The sequence below is a fragment of the Coregonus clupeaformis genome, chromosome 7 (genome assembly GCF_020615455.1).
Source record: "Coregonus clupeaformis isolate EN_2021a chromosome 7, ASM2061545v1, whole genome shotgun sequence".
NCBI classification, from domain to species: Eukaryota; Metazoa; Chordata; class Actinopteri; order Salmoniformes; family Salmonidae; genus Coregonus; species Coregonus clupeaformis.
In genome coordinates this window covers 48788248-48808617 of record NC_059198.1, presented here as the reverse complement: position 1 = coordinate 48808617, position 20370 = coordinate 48788248, and the positions used below count along the sequence as shown (strand labels likewise).

Genomic DNA, 20370 nt, shown 5'->3' with positions numbered 1-20370 from the left:
ATCACATGCGCATGCACACACTCACACACACACACACACACACACACACACACACACACACACACACACACACACACACACACACACACACACACACACACACACACACACACACACACACACACACACACACACACACACACACACACACACACACACACACACACACACACACACACATACACACACACACACTGTCTGGGAGGTCCCTCTGGGGTCTGTCTCCAAGCCAGTGTTAGACAGCCAGGATTTGACAGCACCTGGGTACCCTCTGCGGTTAACACAGGATTCACCCCTCATCAGGGAAGAACATTTTACAGAAAACTATGGAACAATAGGCAATAATTAATATAATGCTATTAACAAAAATAGCATCCTGTCCAGGGAGTGTGCTTACATCAAGCTGCCTTATGCTACAAAAACAGGAAATAGGCTCCTGCCCTGTTGGCCGTTCCGGCTTGGGCAAGGCATACTTATTGACAAAAATGGGGTGTTATGTTTTACATGTATATCTCTTACACTGTATTAGGTTACACATGTCGGGCTGACAAACTAAACATGTGTCTAATGTCTAACGCATCTCCTCCAGACCTCAGTGGAACAAAATTTTTGTATTTTTTTTTATTGTGTTGGAGGATGGCATTTCACCCAAAATTACTATTTTGTTGTTTTGATGTACCTAGTTACCACAAATCCAGTCATCATTTTTTTTTACTTTATGCTCTCTCTCCATGCACTGCCAGGGCAGTCTCTTTCATAGTTACCTTCTGTTCCACAAGTAGACATGCCGTTCACACTCCTGCCTAGCTCGCCTCCTGCATTGTCAGAGCAGCCAGTGTGAGAGAACAGTGTAGTTCGATACTTCCTGATTTGATTTATCTGTATATGACAAGTCTCAAAGAAAATACTAAGACAAGAGCAGAATGCTGGCAGCCCACAGCGTGGAAATGTGCAACCCTCTCCTTAATGGATGAGTCATGATCGGCAGTCTATTGTCACTGCTCAACAGACAGGAAAGTGGAGAAGTACATTGTGGAAGTTGAGTTTTACATGCTATTCTGAAGCTGTCTGCTGAATACAGTTACAAAGAAGGGGTAGAATTGAAGGAGGCACATAGTATGACCATGACAACAGAAGAAAAGCTAGTGTGTAAGTCGCTCTGGATATGCATGTGCTAAATATATACATTATATACAGGTGCATTCGGAAAGTATTCAGACTCCTTGACTTTTTCCACATTTTGTTACGTTAGAACCTTATTCTAAAATGTAGTTGTTTTTCCTCTCATCAATCTACACACATTACCCCATGATGACCAAGCAAAAACAGGTTTTTATACATAAGAAACTGAAAAATCATTTTACATAAGTATTCACCCTTTACTCAGTATTTTGTTGAAGCACCTTTGGCAGCGATTACAGCCTTGGGTATGACACTTGGGTATGACACTACAAGCTTGGCACACCTGTATTTCGGGGGTTTCTCCCATTCTTCTCTGCAGATCTTCTCAAGCTCTGTCAGGTTGGATTGGGAACGTCGCTGCACAGCTATTTTCAGGTCTCTCCAGAGATGTTCGATCGGAATCAAGTCTGGACTCTGGCTGGGCCACTCAAGGACATTCATAGACTTGTCCCGAAGCCACTCCTGCATTTTCTTGGCTGTGTGCTTAGGGTCATTGTCCTGTTGGAAGGTGAACCTTTGGCCCAGTCTGAGGTCCTGAGGACTCTGGAGCAGGTTTTCATCAAGGATCTCTCTGTACTTTGCTCCGTTCATATTTCTCTCGATCCTGACTAGTCTCCCAGTCCCTGCCGCTGAAAAACATCCCCACAGCATGATGCTGCCACCACCATGCTTCACCGTATGGATGGTGCCAGGTTTCCTTCAGATGAGGCGCTTGGCATTCAGGCCAAAGAGTTCAATCTTGGTTTCATCAAACCAGAGAATCTTGTTTCTCATGGTGTAAGAATCCTTTAGGTGTCTTTTGGCAAACTCCAAGTGGGCTGTCGTGTGCCTTTTACTGAGGAGTGGCTTCCATCTGGCCACTCTACCATAAAGGCCTGATTGGTGGAGTGCTGCAGAGATAGTTCTCCCATCAGATCTTTGTCACCTTCCTGGCCAAGGCCCTTCTCCCCCGATTGCTCAGTTTGGCTTGGCGGCCAGCTCTAGGAGGAGTCTTGGTAGTTCCAGACTTCTTCCATTTAAGAATGATGGAGGCCACTTTGTTCTTGGGGACCTTCAATGCCACAGAAATGTTTGGGTACCCTTTCCCATATCTGTACCCCGACATAATCCTGTCTCTGAGCTCTACGGACAATTCCTTCGACCTCATGGCTTGGTTTTTGCTCTGACATGCACTGTCAACTGTGGGACCTTAAATAGACAGGTGTGTGCCTTTCCAAATCATGTCCAATCAATTGAATTTAACACAGGTGGACTCCAGTCAAGTTGTAGAAACATCTCAAGGATGATCAATGGAAACAGGATGCACCTGAGATCAATTTCGAGTCTCATAGCACAGGGTCTGAATGCTTATGTAAATAAAATATATATTAATTTGCAAAAATGTCTAAAAACCTGTTTTCGCTTTGTCGTTATTGGGTATTGTGTGTAGATTGATGAGAGAGAAAAAAAGATGTAATCAATTTTAGAATAAGGCTGTAATGTAACAAAATGTGGAAAAAGGGAAGGGGTCTGAAAACTTTCCGAATGCACTTTACATATTGCAGGTGACAGAAAAAGCAGAGAATAGATGCCATTGAGGAGATTTAGTCATCAAGGTAATATTGAAGTTATAAATCAGTAATTGTCGCGACGATAAGATGGCATGACTACAGTTTTATCCGTTTTCTTATCTTGCTTGTCCTGGAGGTGAATGTGATCATAGGGGATGAGGAATTGGGGTTGTGGACTGTCACTGGGTCAACGAGGAGGATTTTGCATAGTCCATTAGCCCTGCGCCCTTCAGCAAAGTTACTTCACCCCGTCTCGTCTTGGTGCTAACTACCTGCAAAATATGGGATGCCAAGGGCACATTTTATAGACTTAATGATCAATTGTTAGACTTAGGTATGGTGTCATTGAGCAATCATCTCTTTAGAATCAAGCTACTTGTATTTATTCTGATCCTTTCCTATTCCTATTACAATATCGTGTTTTAGGATTGACAATGTTGCTTTATTTTGAAAGAATTGATAACATTGGGTGACATTGATACTACCAAAGAGGAAACAGATTGCTAATGTGAAACACTAATGTGGGACATCACTGTTAGAGCGCATACCCAATTGACTCACTGTGCCCATTCAATTGTATGTCCAGTTTTACCCCTAATGTGGCACAACATTATTTGGGAAACAATATCAAATGTATGTCTTTTTATGTCTTTGGCTGAATTTCACTCATGGTCCCATGATGGGATGAGTGTATTTATGTCATTGGAAGCCATGCAGTCAGTATGTTATCACATCATTTTCAGTTGACGCCTCCACTTTCAAACACCTGTTCCTTAATACTAAGCTGATCGGTATGAGAACAGGGCTTCAGAATTCATTAACATAAAATGTTATGTCCAATCTGCTTCCATTTTGTTTCCAACTCACTTCCTCCCCGTGAAAATAGCCTTTGACACATTTTATTACACTCTCATACATCAGAAAATCACAAGCTAAATACAAGAAGCAACAGGGGTGGATGGATGCAACAGAGGGACTAATTTGCATCCTAAAAGGCATCCTATTCAATAGATAGTGCACTACTTTTGACTAGATCCCAGGTTAAAAGTAATGCACTCTAAAGGGAATAGGGTGCCAGTTGGGACACAACCTTGGTCTGATGGGCCCTGGTAAAAAGTAATGCACTACAGTATGTAGGGAATATGGTGCCATTTGGGATGCAACATGGGCCTGGTAGAAGGGGACTGAGTGGACAACATCCCTGGTAGAGCAGGGCCATTGGTCAGAGCTGACATTCCCATACTTGTGGATCACTGTATCTCAGACGGAACCTGAGTGTGTCATTTATCTAAACAAAGACTGATAATCCTTCCCAGGTTAAGACCAGTGTGATAGACAGAAGGCCTTCAGTGCAGGAACACATAATTACTAACCATAGTAAGATGGCTGCATGCATGAGGCATAAGACATAACTCCAACAGCATGGTATGCATTCCTCTAGTCTACATAGTACACCACTACATTTTATACCACTTTTGACCAGGACCCATAAGGCTCTGGTCAAAAGTAGTGCACTATGTAGAGAATAGGGTGCCATTTGGGACATGATGGGCAGCTCAGCTGGCCAAAGGAGTACCAGTAGATTTTTACGTGTACATTTTAGTCATTTAGCAGACGCTCTTATCCAGAGCGAATTACAGTAGTAGCTGCATATATTCTCCTACGGGTCCCCCATGGATTGCTTTAATGTCTTGATAGATGCATTAAGTATTTGCAAATCTATTAAATCAATTAAAAATCAATTAAATCAATTAAATTAAAGGAAAACAAAACAAATGTGTAAAATCCAAGATATTTATAATAGTGCAAAAAGTAATGCACCATTAGAAATGCATACCATGCTGCTGGTGTTATGTCTTATGCCTCATGTATGCAGCCATCCTACTATGGTTAGTAATTATTAGGTTCATGTGTAAGGGTAAATGAGATTAAATTCAGTGTTGGTGCTTTAATATATTCATCATATTGGGCTCCCAAATGGCACCGTATTACGAATATAGTGCACTACTTTTGAGCAGAGCTCTATGGGGCCTGGTCAAAAGTAGTGCACTACAAACTACATAGGTAATAGGGTGCTATTTGGAATCCACAGACAAACTGTGCACACCCTTATATCCCAAGGCCTCGGTCTTGATTGCTGGTTAATCAGCTCCTCAGTTAGGAAATTACAAATTAATTAGAAAATTAATTAACAGGAAAAAACATTTGGGCACATGTCCATGTCAGAGTCCATGTCTGTGTTTTTATTGTACAGATTTGTGGCTAAGCACAAAGAGAAAGACAGACAGTACAGGACAGTATAATACACTTCCAAGGGTAAAAATGGGTGGGGGTGGAAATGACAAGGTAGCACTTTTTTATTCTGTAAGTATTTGCAAATACTTATTCCCAGGTGCTCTTATTGATCTATGCAGAGAGAAGGCAGCAGAGAGATCAAAGGTGAGGAAAATAATGCTGATTTATTGACATTTATATTATGATAATATAGAAATGTGTATTGGACATCAGCTGTCCGAATTCAGAATGCTACCCAAAACAAGATGGCATAGTCTTTCAACTATGTTACCAACCTACTGTACCTGCCTTGGTGCGGCTATGTATCAGAATTCAGAACCCTGACATTATTAAGCTATGTTGATAAGGTCCTATCACACCATATACAGTACAGATATACTCTGTGTGGGAGAGAGAAGTGAGAGAGAAGTGAGCCTTGGCAAACCTCTAGGGGAAACAGAAAGGTGTCGGCTGGAAACTGCAACTCAAACGCGACACACAGACACTTAGATAACAGATTGAAATGTTAGTCACCTCCTCCTCCCCCATCTGATTGGTGAATAAACCCTGCAGGGTATCTGCAGGCCATCCTCTGGGACGGGGCCCAGCCTGTCTGCCTCTCACTCATATCACACAGGATCCATCATCCATCCCACTCAGATTAAAATTTTAACTGGATATGAGAGGAATATAAAAGTCTGGTAGGTGGGATAAAAATAATATTATATAAATATAAAATGAAAGGTAAAAAAATATTGCTTTTATGAGTTGGTTTGGACCCAAGTGAGCTCTCAACTATGTTGTTGTAAGAAATGTGAAGCGAGTTTAATTAAATTGAATTTAGGAGTTATTGAATTGGAGTTTGCAATACATGCATTCAGTAATTTCAGTACATTCAGTACTTTGCCGTTTACATTCAGTACAGTAGCATTTCAGTACTTTTCGACTACGGTTTGAATAGAAATATTACTCAGAGAAGTGCTAGAAAATCGTAAGTGACAAAAGGTGAGAGGACAGTAAAGTTTTATGGTAGAGAGGTAATTTATCCAATAAAGCGGACGTATCACCAACTGAACATTTTCATAAGTGAGTGTTCACAGTAAGGCTGAGTGAAGTGTCAGCACTTTGGCTGGGATGGAGTCGGAGGCATCTTCTGGCCTTTTCTCATAAAACCATCATGCAGCATGCAACACTTCTTCCTGCTTTCCGCTCACAACCTCACTCCACTCAAATGTCACATACATTAGTGGGAATTTGTGCCAACGTGAGGAAATTATGAGAGCTTACTATGAAAACAGCACAATTTGCTTTAAGTGAGGAGTATATTTAGAAGACATGGTTCAATGATTTTAAAATCTTTTTTTTTTTACACACTATGACAAAGTAAATGATTCAAAGTCCCTATTTTTGTTGTTGAATGAACTACATTTTAATTTGAGGATAGTTACAACTTGAAAGCTAACATACTGTATGTATGTCCTCATATGGCCAGGTCCAGGGTAGACTACTGATGGAAGGGGGCAATTGAATTGAACCCAACTCAATTTATAGCATTTGTAATCTAAGATCCGCAGCATTAATTAAGGGAGAATGCCCAAGAGGATGGCAAACCGTGCCAATATGTCCTCCACACTGCTCCAATTATCACTTTTATACAACGGGTTACCAACATATTCAAACAATGATTAACATATTTTCATTAAAAGCGTTATTTTGATGAATTTACGACCCAGTTCTTCAGTCTTTTTGTTCTGTAACTATGGACAGTCATTCGTTCTAAACGTTCCATTGCCATACTGGCTGGCAATGTTCTTATCCCTTGCTTGCTAGCTAGCCAACTATGGCTAACTTATAGTCACGTCAAAAAGTGCAGCCAGAATAACAGCAAAGTAGCCACATTTGCATTTGTTTAAGCTGTTTTCTAGTGACACTTATTTGGATACAACTATTTGGATGAACTAATTAGGCGCAATTTCGCCTGGCATAAAAAATGTGTCCTCTCGTCAAGGCACTGTTGTTCAGAGGAGCTAGCCAACAACACAGCTAACACAATCACTTCAAACTGAAGCTGGAAGACAGCAAACTAGCTGTATTTTGTTTCTTTTTACCTGTTTCTATTGACATTTCTTTGTATATATCCATAAAAATGATTCCAGCTGATTCATTTCAATTGACTGAGAAACACTGACTGCCTTTGTCTCGTCCCTACTCCCTACACGTTCATTATTATGAGACAGCTGGAGAACAAATTTGAATATTGAAACAAATGTCGGAGAGACAAACAGCAAGGTTTCTACAAATCTCCGCTGTTGAAAATCAAATGCTAGTCAAAAAAGAAATGGGAGTGTCACGTTCGTTGAATGACAGGTCGGACCAAGGCGCAGTGTGATATGCATACATGTTTATTATAACGAATAAACACAACAACAAACAAAACAAAACAAAACGAAACGAAACGTGAAGTGAAGTCCAAGGTAGAATACACAACATACCTTACACGGAACAAGATCCCACAACTAGACTGTGCCAATAGGCTGCTTAAGTATGGTCTCCAATCAGAGACAACGAGCGACAGCTGCCTCTGATTGGGAACCACACCGGCCAACATAGATCCACACATACTAGATCCCTCGGCGCGCTGCTTCCCCTCTCCTTCCTCCCACGATACGCCAGGCCCTGTCTGGACCCTGGTGTGGGAGACCCCGAACCTGGAGAGGGGCTGACGTCATGGTCTGGACTGGAGCCGCTGACCGGAGCTGGACTAGGCACCGCTGGACTCCTCTGGCTCCGGAGTGGAGCCGTTGACCGGAGCTGGATCAGGCACCGGTGGAGAGGACTGCTCTGGCTCTGGAGTGGAGCCGTTGACCGGAGCTGGACTGGACCCCGGTGGAGCGGACTGCTCTGGCTCCGGAGTGGCGCAGCTGACCGGAGCTGGATCAGGCACCGGTGGAGCGGACTGCTCTGGCTCCGGAGTGGAGCAGCTGACCGGAGCTGGATCAGGCACCGGTGGAGCGGACTGCTCTGGCTCCGGAGTGGAACAGCTGACCGGAACTGGATCAGGCACCGGTGGAGCAGACTGCTCTGGCTCCAGAGTGGAGCAGCTGACTGGTGCCGGTCCAGGCACTGGTGGAACGGGCACGGGCCGTGCCGGACTGGACAAACGCACCACTGGTCTGGTGCGAGGAGCAGGCATGGGCCGGACCAGACTAGGAAAACGCACCACTGGCTTGGTGCGAGGGGCAGGAACGGGCCAGGCCGGACTGGCGACGCGCACCACTGGCTTGGTGCGAGGAGCAGGAACAGGCCGGGCCGGACTGGCGACGCGCACCACTGGCTTGGTGCGAGGAGCAGGAACAGGCCGGGCCGGACTGGCGACGTGCACCACTGGCTTGGTGCGAGGAGCAGGAACAGGCCGAGCCGGGCTGGCGACGCGCACCACTGGCTTGGTGCGAGGAGCAGGAACAGGCCGGGCCGTGCTGGCGACGCGCACCACTGGCTTAGTGCGGGGAGCAGGAACGGGCCGGACCGGACTGGCGACACGCATCACTTGCTTGGTGCGAGGAGCAGGACTGGGTTCCTTTATTAACCCCCGCTCCTTCTGCTGCCTAACCAGCTCCTCTCGCCGTGCCTCTCCTTCTCCCTTTTAGCCTCCTGTAGCGCCTCCCTCTGACTGAATAACTGACTGGGATGTTAGCTTATTAATTACAGTTCTTATGACTAATGGTTTACAGACCACATAAGGCCTGCAAGTAGGGTTGCAAAATTATATCAACTTTCCAAAAATTACCAGATTTCTTTAAACTCCTGTTTGAAGAATTTCCAGGAATCTTCCAACTGGGATTTCTGTAAAACCTGAAAAATGTAAGATAACTTCGCAATCCTACCTTCAAGTCATATTATGCTGGCTTGCAAAGAGGTGTAACTCCTATTGGGATCCAGCCAGAGTTAGGAAAATAGGTGACATTTTTATTAATCCACAATCACTCATAATGCCTGCCAGGGTTAGTAACAGTGTGAGGAGACTCATTTAAACTGGAACAACCATTTAAGTAACGGCAACAAATCTAACTAAATGATTGGATTAGTTTAGAAAAACTTATGTTATTTATCTTTGTGTAGCATGAGATTAATCAATCAATCAATCACTCAATGTACATGGAAAAACACAGATATTAAAAACAATTCCCAAAAATCTACCTGCAGTAGAGCATGCTGGGAAAAAGTTATAATTTGTTATCATAACTTTAAGAAAAAATATAGTTGATATGACTTCACATTTAGTTTTGAGTCAGTACCACATAAACATTTTAAGTAATAATGCATTTTTATTGACTTTGAGTTCAATTTACTAGATGTATTTAGTACAGTGTACTAATAATTATAATCAAATTTCCCTTCCTATCAATTGAGTGAAAATCTCTGTGTCCTGGTGACATAACATGGTGACATGGCAATAACTTGTTTACATTTTTTGTATAAATAAATTGGTACAGGTCAGTATAAAACCAAGCCAATACCAAAGCAACTTGGAACAAAAATAATGAAAATAGGAAAAGAGAAAACTCTCTACAATATTTGAATATGTAATACATAATGCCCCACAGGATTAGCTTAGTGGTCCAGTCTGTTTGTGCTTAAGCCAACAACCTGTCTGTGTTTTATTCATTGTCATGTCATGACAAACATGAATAGCATGAAAATTATAGAACAGTTGGCTAAAGCACATACAGTCTGGGACCAGACTACCAAATAGGATTTCACTGATAGCTCTATATTCTATATTTTCTCTACAGACCATGGTTGTGTCCCAAATGGTTGAGACCCTATGGGTCCTGGTCAAAAGTAGTGCACTAAGTAGGGAATAGTGTGCATTGGCACACCACATTCCCATCAATGAGTATGTCATCAATGAGTATGTAGCCATCACATCTGACGGTGGAACAACAACAGCATCAAGATCTGTGTGTTTCATTAAGTATCATCCTGGCGAGACCTGATGACAGATCACAGTTTCAATAAGGAGCAGTGAGCTCCGTAGAGGTGAATGGGAGTGCTACTGCTGCAGTCGCCCTGTAATACTGATAGAACCAGACCCAGAGCCTTGGGATAGCATCCCTGAAACGCTCTTACTGGGAGGAAATTGTTTCCTTGCCCCTGGAATATATATATTTTTTAATGCAACAAATATTCAGTGGTGTACTTGTACTAAGCTAACTACCAATGTACTTAAGAGTTATAAGTCTTACACCTTGGGGAGTGCAGGGACATCATTCGGTGACGGTGTGTGTGAGAGAGTTTTCGCACACATAGTCATGCTCCTATAAGGTGTAAACCTGAGTCAGACACACAATGTGGCTGTTTTTCTCTGATTGCACTGTGTTGTTTGGGCTCAATAATAACAACATAAACCTCCCAGGGGTGTAAATAACAAGTACATTAAAACCAAGGATATGCACAGATGTACAAAATAGCCTGGTTCTTACACTGGCTTGTTAGTGTAGGACACAGGGGCATGGCGGCACACACACACACATCCACACGCATACGCATACACACACACACACACACACACACACACACACACACACACACACACACACACACACACACACACACACACACACACACACACAGTCATGTACACAGACACACACGCACACACACACACACACACACACACACACACACACACACACACACACTATCTCTCTCTCATGGCAGCATAAACAACACAACTACATTGTAAATTATGAAGGATGCGGACTTGGCTTCGCATCAGAGAAATGGTACCTCAGTGCCTGTGCCTGTGTTAATTAGTTTAGCTTGTTTGCTTTTTAATTTATTTATTTATTTGTTGCAGTGAGAGTTTGTCTGCATCTCAAATTCCCCATATGGGCCTTGGTCAAAAGTAGTGCACTATGTAGGGAATATGGGGCAATTTGGGACGTTGAGTTAATCATCCATTCACACTGATAGTGGGAGATAAAACTTGCGGTGGGATGAGGGTGGCTAGTGGTACAGCTGCTGCTTCCCTTAAATTATTCATTGAGACTGCAGACCCTGAGTGGCATCCCATGCATTTCAAAGGTACTCCATCACATTGTTTATCAGCTCAGGGTACACGTATGTGTATTGGCATTTGATTCTCTCTCTCTCTCTCTCTCTCTCTCTCTCTCTCTCTCTCTCTCTCTCTCTCTCTCTCTCTCTCTCTCTCTCTCTCTCTCTCTCTCTCTCTCTCTCTCTCTCTCTCTCTCTCTCTCTCTCTCTCTCTCTCTCTCTCTCTCTCTCTCTCTCTCTCTCTCTCTCTCTCTCTCCTCTTTGTCCTCAGAATCAAACACACCTGTGATATATTAACTCTCTCCATTTCCCTCAACTGAATTAAAATGCTATATCACTTTCAAAAGGCAGGGTATTGAGAAGGAGCTATATTGATATGCATCCAAGACGAAGCACATAATGAAAAGATATGACGGAGTGCTGCCTGCCTGGACGAAATGCCTGAACGCACGCGTTCAATTTCACTGCAGTCTGGTTGGCCAAGTCACCCAGGCAGGCAAGAGAGCAATGGAGATGGAGTTGGAGAAACATCCCCCCCTCTGAAAGGGTGATTTACAAGTTATGGTCTTTCTCTCCTTCATTCCAATGTCATTGAAAGGATATTAGATAGGGCCGATAGCTTGAGACATCAAACATCACAGAGGAGCTGGACTGTTTAGTATAACCTAGCTTAGACTACCGTGCCTCCTCTCTACAGAGCTGCTTTTCTCCATGCAGTCACATGGAGATCATTCTGTGCCTTCCAGGAGTCCACCCCCCCTACAGCCTCCTAAAGCTTACTACAAGCTCTACGCAGACACAAGATTTGGAGTGTTGCAAAGTTGTTTTTCGTCATAAAAGGGGCGGCTCCTTGTACTATGCTCCGACATTCAACATACTTTTTTACTACCTGAAAATGTAGACCATTTAAAAAAAGAATCAATGTAAACCAATCAAAAAGAATCCACCCCAAAATGTATTTTATTTAGAAGTAATAACTAGTGATTACAGCCTATTGTGAAATGGTAGAACCTGCTATAGCCAAATAGCTAGCCATGTGCTTTTTTACTCAAAACATGTTGACATTCTTTTTCAAAACATGATGACGTTCTATTTTTACCTGATATGGGAATGAATACACAAGCAGCATATCAAACTGGGATAATGTTTTAGGTTACACCGGCAAACATAAGAATATTTGCCAGAGCATATTTTTTTATTATAAATCTGATTATTTCACATGGAGATGTGGGAAGCTAAAAACACTAGCTAGCTTGCTATGTTTTTAGCCAGGCTGCTCGCTACTACTAGCAAGGGAAGGCGACTCTTCCTTGTTTCAAAATAAAACGTTGCTATTGCCCCCTTGTGAATGGGAGTGGGACCGGTGATGATATAATGTTACCAAAAGGTGTCCGCTACCCCAAAAATCCCACTCACGCACATAGATCAACTGAGTGAAGCTCGATGTCCATACCCGAGCGGATATCTAATTAGCAAAATGAAAAAATCCCCATCAAAGTCTGTCTGTTTAAGCTAGAGATATCAGTTTGTTTTGCATGGGCTGCGTCTCAATCTACCGCACCCGCTGATGACGGCCTTCCGCATCTGCGGTGGAAGGTGGCAAAAATCTGTCTTCTCACGAAAACGTCTGTAGGGTCTGAACCGTTTGGGCTACACACTAATATGACCCCACCATTGAAAGGTGAGACTCAACCACGTACATGTCGGTTGTTTTGCTCTAGGATGCCCACAAGCCTCACAAGCCTCATCTGAAATTAATTTAGTTTCTTTCTTATATCACTTAGATATAGGACAGACAGTTCAAAACAAACAAACTTCCTTTTGATAAATGTTTTGACTCTCTATGTTGCCATGTATGAATATATTCAATAGTGGACCACCGAAAGGTATAGACTTTACCTCCCCGTCCTCAATTCCACTGCTGCTTTAGTCAACTGCTGCTGCTCACTGTAAGTAAGGGCACTTGCTTTTCCCCCTTATCCTTTTCCTCTCTGCTTCCTTTTCTTTCTTTCTCTTTTTTTTCTCTCCCTTGCCCTCTCTTTCTTTATCCCAAACTTGAGAATGGCAGCCAATCAGAAGCAGTCCCCTTTGCTTCAGCCTCCCTGACATCTACAGCGAGAAGTGGTGCAGCGAGAGAGAGAGAGAGAGAGAGAGAGAGAGAGAGAGAGAGAGAGAGAGAGAGAGAGAGAGAGAGAGAGAGAGAGAGAGAGAGAGGCAGAGAGAGAGAGAGGCAGAGAGAGAGAGAGAGGCAGAGAGAGAGGCAGATAGAGGGACAAAGAGAAGGAGAGAGGGAAATAAAAAAATAGAGAGAGGCAGGAGGAGAGAGGTTAGAAAGAAAGAGGGTGGGGGAAGAAGATCAAAAGTGAGAGGCAGGAGGTGGAGAAAGAGAGGGAGGTAGAGGGAGAAGAGCATGGAGAGAGACAGAGGAAGCAGGCAGTAGGCTCACACATACACTAACACACACACTAGCGCTCGCAGCACTGTTCAGTCTTGGATGTAAGTGCAGCCGAGAGGATATAGAATAAGCGCCACCACTAAGCACTACTACGTGAGGAGTGGGGACACAGAACCATGACACTCAGAAACACAGATGGACAATACTATTAAGCTGTAAATAACAAAGGTAAGGTTCTGTTTTTTAGTTTTCTATTCTCTGTTTTGCTGGATTTTTTATATCAAATCTCTGGTGTCAACTCTCCTGTCCATCTCTGTAAAACCACTGCAGCCTTAGGAAACTTCAAAATAAAAAGTGCTAGATATTAATTTAAGACAGTTTGCTACAGCAGGCAAATAATCCTGCAGCAACTGGAAATGTGAATTATTATTTGGATGATAAATAATGGAAATTTTTGTTGGGGTTGATACATGGGTTGATACATTTTTGGTAACAGAAATGTCAAACTTTAAAGCCTTTTGAAACCTCAAATACACTACAGGTTTTATATTTCCTATCAAATTAAGATCCTACATCTGTAAATGCATTCAGATACTTTCTTAAACAAAATAGGATGGGCACAGTGCTCATGCTACAGATTTACAAATGGGAAGGGCAGTAACTATATTAATTCAGAGACTTTTCATAACAACAAAATAGGACTGGCACAGTGCTCGTGCAGCGGAATTACAGATGTGAAGGGCAGTAGCTACATACAGGTAACTGCCAAAATAAAGGAAACACCAACATAAAGTGTCTTAATAGGGCGTTGGGCAACCACAAGCCGCCAGAACAGCTTCAATGCTTCTCACCTTGGCATAGATTCTGGAAGTTTCTGGAACTCTATTGGAGGTACGCGACCCCCATTTTTCAAATCATTTGGTGTTTTTGTCATGGAAAACACTGTCTCAGGCGGCGCTCCAGAATCTCCCATAAGGGTTCAATTGGGTTGAGATCTGGTGACTGACTGACTGACTGCATGCACGCACGCACGCACTTTAAACCCCAATGCTCCTTTGAGACCCCTCTTGAGATCTCTTCTTCTAACCATGGTAGCCAAAATAATGGGCAACTGGGCATTTTTATACATGACCCTAAGCATGATGAGATGTTAATTGCTTAATTAACTCTGGAACCACTCCTGTGTGAAAGCACCTACTTTCAATATACTTATAATTATATGTATCCCTCATTTACTCAAGTTTAATTTATTTTGGCAGTTACCTGTACATTTAGAGAGTTTTCCTAAACAAAATAGGACTAGCATTGTGCTAGCTCATACGACAGATTTACAGATTCCTCCAGGGTATCACTCTGATTAGATGTTTCATGAACGGACTCATGCTCCTCCTATAAGCTAATTGATATTCAGGCTTTTATGTCAGCTACAAGAGTGATTTGTGTGTGTGTGTGTGTGTGTGTGTGTGTGTGTGTGTGTGTGTGTGTGTCCGTGTGTGTGGTAGGGATTGCAAAACCTTACCTGTAATTAAGTGTGAGCAGGTTTGATGGTGAGGCACTTTACTACTGCTCCTATCTCAGCTCAGATGCATGGAAGGGTGAAAGGGTTCATCATGGGGTTTTAATCACTGCAATAAGAGGGGCAACAAGTATGTTAGGATGCTTATATTGTATATACCCTAAGGCACAGAACTCATCGCTCTGTCCCTCTCTCTCTATCCATCCCCATGTCACTGTCCCTCTCTCTCTCTCCATCCCCATGTCTCTGTCCCTCTCTCGCTCTCCATCCCCATGTCTCTGTCTCTATCTCTCTCTCCATCCCTCTGTCTCTTTCTCTCTCTCCTTTTTCTCTCTCTCCTTGTCTTTCTTTCTCTCCCTATCCGCTATTGTGTGCTATGGGGCTTGATAGAGACAGCTTTATAGTCACACAGGTGATTTATAAGGGTGCAGTTTGCACTGGGTCATTTGGGTAATGCCATTATTGTTTAACACACATTAACCACTAACATTTCCCATGAATTACTGTCAGATATGTAATGGCCTTTCAGCATTGGAATGAATAATAGCAAAACCATGTATCCCTCCTACACATACACTGCATGGTTCTCTATCTCTCTTGCAAACACTCAACCAAAGCTTTCAACAGACTCAAATTGAAACATGACAGACCGATCTCTAAATGAACCTGTTGGATTTATATAGAAAATCAGGAAGAAAATGACATTTGGATCAGAAGGGTTGTCAGTGTTATAAAATGCTTGGATCAGGCAACAAAGTTAATTTTGTGTAGTGGGGCTCATCCAAAACACATAACACAAAATATGATCAATGAATTGACATGGACTGCAAAATAAATTGTGAATGAAATTGTAAGCTTTCCCCTCAGTTTGTATCCCATATGCATCAAAATTACACAACTAACTCTAAGTGATGATTTATGCAATTGGAAGGATGTTGTCTGTTCATGGCCTCACATATTTTAGAAGTCGACCCCCTTTTGACCAGTTTTCAAGTTACAAAGTGAAGACAGCATTTCAAAATTGCGGCAGGTTCTGTAAAGGGCTGTCAAGCCTTGCCAGAGACTTCAGCCAGCAGTCGTGATGCTAGCGATCTTGGAAAGGTCTAGGGCTCCACCAAGTGGACACTTTCTTCAGGTCTGCTGCTTTTTCACAGCTGCATCACCGCCCCTACTGTAGTAGCACTTAGGCTCTGTGGTGGTCTGTCAATTGTGCAGTCTGTCAGTGTGCAATCAGTAGCTACAGCCACTCAATCTGTCAATCACAAAACAGGCATTTATAGTCCTTGACCTCAATGCACCACAACTGCCTTCACCTCAAGTGCACCGTTTTGCTAAAAGAAGCACCACAATCTGTTTTTGGCAAATATGTATTCAAACCATCGCTCCTTCTTGCTAAGATAGGTCTATCCACAGGGACATCACATAAACCAAATATAGCCCAGGATGTATTTGGTCATATTTCTTTTGTAGAATGTAATGGCATAAACAAGACATTCTCAAACTGTGGGACGTGGATCACTGGTGGTCTGTAAGATATCATTTTAGTGCCCTTCAGTGAGTTTGCTGATTGCAGAGCAAGATGTGTGTGTGTGACTGAAGTTTGATTACTGCAGAAGAATATGTTGGCATCAGTGGCCAATATATATATACAGTGGGGGAAAAAAAGTATTTAGTCAGCCACCAATTGTGCAAGTTCTCCCACTTAAAAAGATGAGAGAGGCCTGTAATGTTCATCATAGGTAAACGTCAACTAAGACAGACAAATTGAGATTTTTTCTCTCCAGAAAATCACATTGTAGGATTTTTAATGAATTTATTTGCAAATTATGGTGGAAAATAAGTATTTGGTCAATAACAAAAGTTTCTCAATACTTTGTTATATACCCTTTGTTGGCAATGACACAGGTCAAACGTTTTCTGTAAGTCTTCACAAGGTTTTCACACACTGTTGCTGGTATTTTGGCCCATTCCTCCATGCAGATCTCCTCTAGAGCAGTGATGTTTTGGGGCTGTCGCTGGGCAACACAGACTTTCAACTCCCTCCAAAGATGTTCTATGGGGTTGAGATCTGGAGACTGGCTTGGCCACTCCAGGAACTTGAAATGCTTCTTACGAAGCCACTCCTTCGTTGCCCGGGCGGTGTGTTTGGGATCATTGTCATGCTGAAAGACCCAGCCACGTTTCATCTTCAATGCCCTTGCTGATGGAAGGAGGTATTCACTCAAAATCTCACGATACATGGCCCCATTCATTCTTTCCTTTACACGGATCAGTCGTCCTGGTCCCTTTGCAGAAAAACAGCCCCAAAGCATGATGTTTCCACCCCCATGCTTCACAGTAGGTATGGTGATCTTTGGATGCAACTCTGCATTCTTTGTCCTCCAAACACAACGAGTTGAGTTTTTACCAAAAAGTTATATTTTGGTTTCATCTGACCATTTGACATTCTCCCAATCCTCTTCTGGATCATCTAAATGCACTCTAGCAAACTTCAGACGGGCCTGGACATGTACTGGCTTAAGCAGGGGGACACGTCTGGCACTGCAGGATTTGAGTCCCTGGCGGCGTAGTGTGTTACTGATGGTAGGCTTTGTTACTTTGGTCCCAGCTCTCTGCAGGTCATTCACTAGGTCCCCCCGTGTGGTTCTGGGGTTTTTGCTCACCGTTCTTGTGATCATTTTGACCCCACGGGGTGAGATCTTGCGTGGAGCCCCAGATCGAGGGAGATTATCAGTGGTCTTGTATGTCTTCCATTTCCTAATAATTGCTCCCACAGTTGATTTCTTCAAACCAAGCTGCTTCCCTATTGCAGATTCAGTCTTCCCAGCCTGGTGCAGGTCTACAATTTTGTTTCTGGTGTCCTTTGACAGCTCTTTGGTCTTGGCCATAGTGGAGTTTGGAGTGTGACTGTTTGAGGTTGTGGACAGGTGTCTTTTATACTGATAACAAGTTCAAACAGGTGCCATTAATACAGGTAACGAGTGGAGGACAGAGGAGCCTCTTAAAGAAGAAGTTACAGGTCTGTGAGAGCCAGAAATCTTGCTTTTTTGTAGGTGACCAAATACTTATTTTCCACCATAATTTGCAAATAAATTCCTAAAAAATCCTACAATTAGATTTTCTTGATTTGTTTTTTTCAATTTGTCTGTCATAGTTGACGTGTACCTATGATGAAAATTACAGGCCTCTCTCATCTTTTGAAGTGGGAGAACTTGCACAATTGGTGGCTGACTAAATACATTTTTTTCCCCCATTGTATATATAAAAAACACTTCATTATAAGGGAGGCTTAGGGAGCAATTGTCAGTGTATTGTTAAATGTCTAAACACTCCCAACTTTTTCAACACTGTGTATGTTTCTAAATATTTCCTGATATTGTTCATAAAAGTTATACTCAAAGGACAGACAAATGGTTGATAACCATATAAGCCTTCATAGAAATAGTGTTTATTCCACTAGCTTTTGCCAAAATGGACAACCATAAATTGCCAAACGCTCTACTCAAAGATTTAACTTTTAAGAGCACATTTAATGATTTGTCCTTTCATGCATCTCTGTCTGTTTGCATGCCGAGCCTCTCAAGCTTCCTACCACCTAATAATAATCATAAACAACATTTTTAAAATACTGCAGGATTTAATTGACTAATCAAATCAAGATACTTCAGTGAGAGGAGTCTATAGCATATGGCCAAGAAATCCAGTCAGTACGCTCTGCTCAGCTCATCCTTTAATGGAGGGTTTGGAGGAATTCTAAAAAGACACACTGGCCTAATGCTTAATAGACATGGTGCATCAAAGATTAATATCCAGAATGCTATTAAAACTCAAGGACAGCCTTGAATGATAATTAGAAAATGCAATCACAGGAATCAGACCAGATTAATTGCCAGTCAATGTTTCCCGATTTCGGGATTCTGCGCCTGCCATGCCGCCTGTCATACTCATGGCAAAGCCTGGGCATGTAGTGAAGTGATAACTGCACATCATCATCAGCTTATGGCTTACTGGCACCCCACGACTTCCCCCAATCGTCATGGCTTCATTCTGTATCTTCTATCGGGTGGTAGGGAGAGCGACACACACAGTTGATATCACATTTTCTTGGTTCATACAGTACATGTTGTTGAGCGTACTGTATGTTTTGTGAAAATTATTACTTTGTCCTCATGTAGTGCACCTTTTTATTAAATTAGGGATCGTTTTATGTTCTTGTGCTTTAACGAGGTTAAACATCTGGGAAACCGCTAGACCGGGTCTTGCTGACTCAAAAGTAACTTTAATGGTCTAGTTCCATTTTATATTTTGAAGGCTTGACCTCGGATGACAGCTGAGACCATACCAGTTTTTCCAATCACAACTGTCTCGCTCTGATACTGTCCTAACCTTTTAACATTTGGATAAAAGCCATAACCTGCCTGTATGAGAGTAATTTTTTGATTCAGTATAGACATTAACCTTAATGACATGAATTACATTCCACAGTGCTCTTTAAGACTGGATGGAATGAATAATGTTTCATTTTGGGATCTCATTAGCTGAATTATTTGATTTGCATTCATGGGATAATATTAATTTACATGTGGCGGTGCTTCAGTTTCATCAATGGAACCTTACCAATTTGGTTACAGACAAAAACAAGGTCCTTTGTTCATTCAAATCAAATGCCTTCATTGACATTATATATATTTTTTTGATTGTTGAACAAAAGCAGAGAAATGATCAAATATGGTCCTTGCTTGTTCAAGGCCCCTCGTGAGTTACAAAATGAATGCTTGTCAGGATGGCGCTGGCACTATGGCCTTTCCACCAGCTTCACACTAAATGGGCTCTTTTAGAAAAGGAGGACAAGATTTATTAGGATGAACTTCCCAAAGCCCATAAATTATGCATGCATCCGCAAGTAACCTATCAAGGCTGGCCCTGGTGGGCTGGCCCCTTCATCTAGGTACCATAGACTGGTTAGCTGACAACATCACAAAAACGATGTGCGCGCGTCGATGGGGCAGAGGTCCGTGTTTTTTATGATTCTGGGCAGTCAGATAGCTAACAACAATGACAAGAAGCTGCCATGTGGCGAATCGTAGGTGGCTCGTTTCAGCTCATTGTATCTTGTTATGATACCATGTCTTGTTTTGAGGTGTTTTGACAACTGTAACAATGTATTTGAGAGACAACACGTGCTCACTGGGGAAATGTATTTATGTTTTCAATAAAGATTTGGAGAGGAAATATAGTTTACATGTTGTCGACACTCCTTTGAGTGTAAGCCTACCCAGCCTGTTTGCTACACGGTTGCGCACACATCGGTTTTGTTGCTAAACAACCCACTGTCTACATAGCACGTGCCATGGAGTCAATAATACAATGGCTATGTTTAGAAGCCAAGGTTTGGC

At 42.5% G+C, this 20370-nt stretch overlaps 1 protein-coding gene across 1 annotated transcript in view; it reads left to right on the top strand.

Moving 5' to 3' along the window:
* The first annotated feature begins 13465 nt into the window (after window positions 1–13465).
* Window positions 13466–20370, top strand: part of LOC121569816 (cadherin-10) — a 39906-nt gene continuing 33001 nt past the window's right edge. Inside the window, exon 1 of the mRNA XM_041881036.1 lies at window positions 13466–13686. The gene's annotated coding sequence lies outside the window, so the exon portion shown is untranslated. The remainder of the gene's footprint in view (window positions 13687–20370) is intronic.